At 48.6% G+C, this 2,671-nt stretch overlaps 1 long non-coding RNA gene across 3 annotated transcripts in view; it reads right to left on the bottom strand.

Annotated features, from left to right (window-relative positions):
• Positions 1-2,226: 2,226 nt before the first annotated feature.
• The window catches only part of LOC109372837 (uncharacterized), a 14,529-nt gene continuing 14,084 nt past the window's right edge, over positions 2,227-2,671 (bottom strand). For all 3 annotated transcript variants that reach the window (XR_002122102.1, XR_002122103.1, XR_002122101.1), the window contains one exon: positions 2,227-2,525. This is a non-coding gene — a long non-coding RNA (uncharacterized LOC109372837). The remainder of the gene's footprint in view (positions 2,526-2,671) is intronic.

Genomic DNA, 2,671 nt, shown 5'->3' with positions numbered 1-2,671 from the left:
TCATTAGAGGACTGATTTACTAGATTGTGATTTAAATAAATCAAATACTAGGCATCCATTTTCATGTTGGCCTTCGTCTACCTTTATTATTGTGGAAAGATGTCAGTGATATTGCACTTCCAAAAAAAATACAGTTTTCCGTACTTGGTATAATCAGGATTATTCCTCTTAATCCTTATAATCTCCCATATGACATTATCATACCATTTTACAGTTAAGAACACTGCAGCACAGAGAAAGTAAGTAAACACCCAAAGTTTCGTTGTAACAGAATCAAGATTTAAACACAAGCAGTTTGGTTCCAGAGTTTGTCTCTAAACCACACAAGGATAAAGTGACTGTATGTTCTGGTTTAAGCCTACTGACAGCATAATTATTAATAGCATCTTCTTTCTTTTCAAAAGGTCTCCAGACATCGTCAATAAATTTCAGAGTCACTCTACCTGTGTTCGGAACACGCACAGACAGTACAGCATGGTGGCTGGGTTCAGTCTGTGGAGCCAGTTTTCAGCAATGTACTCAAATTCTCGACTTCAGTTTGCTCGTATGGAAAATGGGATAGCAATAGCCAGTGCCTCGTATGGTTGTTAAGGGACTAAAAGTTTTGATATTTTTAAGTGCCTGGCACCTACTAAGTACCATGTTAATTACTCGCCATTTATATAAATAGTGTGCGTGTACATGTGACATATCTGGATGTTCAAAAAATATTAACGGAAGCTATCCCCTGTTAACATTTTAACTACGTGTACATGCACACATATGCATATGTTGAGCATAGGTATATATACATATGTATACAAACCTGAGTGCTTAATGCTGAGCAGGTGTCCTGACAACCACTAAAAAGCCTTGTGGTTTCTATGGTGTATCTGTTTGCTGTATGGGTGTGCTTATCAAACCAAGAGTGTGACCTTACCAAAGATGACTGTACAGCAAATATTTAAAGCTGTTAAATTCAAGTGAAATAAAACTATCACTTTTATCTGTACTAATTCAGATAAGATATTACTTGATGTAATTGGTACTAAGTGTAACTACCTGAAAGAACGCCTTCACTTCTAGTTCCTCTGTCAACTAACTAGTGAATTATTTGTGAACAAAACTTAAGGGATCCTGGTAATCTTTGGACTTGAGCGATTTGCCAGGAAAACCTCTGATATCTGCGTTAGGCCACATGCTTGAGGCTGAGGCATCTCTGTGCTCCTTGCCCAGGACTGCAGGGTCATGGCGGCCGAATTGTGCAACCTGAACCCACCGCAGGAAATCGCGGCTCCCCCTGGGGCCTCAGGCAGCCTGTGAAGTAGGTTTTTACTTCCCAGCGCGTTCTACTTGGTGTAAACTTCAAAATGAGCTAATGAGCTCTCCGGGTGAAATGAAACCCTAGGAACAGCAGTCAACAAAGCGGTTCACTGTGGGGAGAGATGAGTAGCTAGGTGGGAGGGGGCACCAGGAACCTTCTGGGAAGGCCCCGTAGCCTGATGTGGGTGGTGCTTCCAGGGTCTGTACAGGTTCATCGAGCTGATGCACCTTTCCATACAAGCTGTATCTCAGTTTCTAAAGTTGCTATTGTTTCGTTTTGTCAATGAGTTCTCAGGTCATTGGTGTCACACACCCAAGAGGAATCGGGGAGCTATTTTCTATTAATTAATGTAACTCATTTCAGAGATCTGGCCCTTCTGACACCATCCCGCCACCTCATGCTTCTCAACCCACTTCAGCAGGTGTCATTGGTAACCGTCCGAGCATTTTCGGGTCAGAGACAGCAAAAGGAAAGCCCCATGCAAAGTAGAAAATGCCACCAACACCTACGCCATCCCTCTCCGCCCACCCACCCCGAGACCAGCGCCTGCAGTTATTTCGGTCACTGCAGCCGGGCTGTGAGCGCAGAGGTGGGCTGCGGCCCCGCCTGCCCGGGCTCGGGGCACCTTGCCAGAAGGGCTGGCATCTCTGCCAAGGGTTTTCAGCTGAAAGGGGCGGGCCAGGGAGCTGGGAGTTCTCCTCTGCACTCCCGGTGCCACCGCCAGGAGCTCCTGCGAGAGGCGCGTGGAATCCTAAGCCGGGGAGGGGACTCTGGCCTCAGCACTGCCCCGCGGGCTCTCATTTGACCGGGAACAGAAGATGCTTTGTTTCGGGCAATCCAGACAGCTCCTCCGCCTGCGGTGCCCTGCTGTGCCCCGCCGCGCCCCTGGCCGCCAGCAGTAATCACCGAGCGGTGCCCCAGCCCTGCGCCACAGACGCCAACTCACCTCAGCTCAGGCCGCAGGACTTGAGTGAATGTGTAGCATCTTCCCAGGACGATCTCGGGAAAATGCGGAGTGGTGCCCTTCCCGTCCCACTCCTTGTGCTTGGGTGCCTTTAGCCACATCAGAACACCGACCACCACCGCGATGATCGCCAACATGAGCAGGACACACAGGATGCCCAGACAGATCTTGGCTTTCTTGGAGAGGTTGCAGCAGGGTTCCTCCCCCGACACCAGCCTGAATCTGTGGTTGGGCATCAGGTCCACTTCAGGGTCGGTCCTGTGAAGTCGGAGGAGACAAGCTTGAGACTGAGCAGGAAGGGTGGAGAGAACTGCTGCTTTTGGAAACTGCAACCTCCCCCTCTGTCTTTCACTTGCCTTTTCGTGGCTTCCTTTCCCACCCCACCCCCTCCCTCAAAGTTCCCT

Source organism: Hipposideros armiger, unplaced genomic scaffold (assembly GCF_001890085.2).
Source record: "Hipposideros armiger isolate ML-2016 unplaced genomic scaffold, ASM189008v1 scaffold_666, whole genome shotgun sequence".
Classification (NCBI taxonomy): Eukaryota; Metazoa; Chordata; class Mammalia; order Chiroptera; family Hipposideridae; genus Hipposideros; species Hipposideros armiger.
The sequence above is the reverse complement of the archived record's forward strand: the minus strand, read 5'-3'. Positions and strand labels throughout refer to the sequence as shown.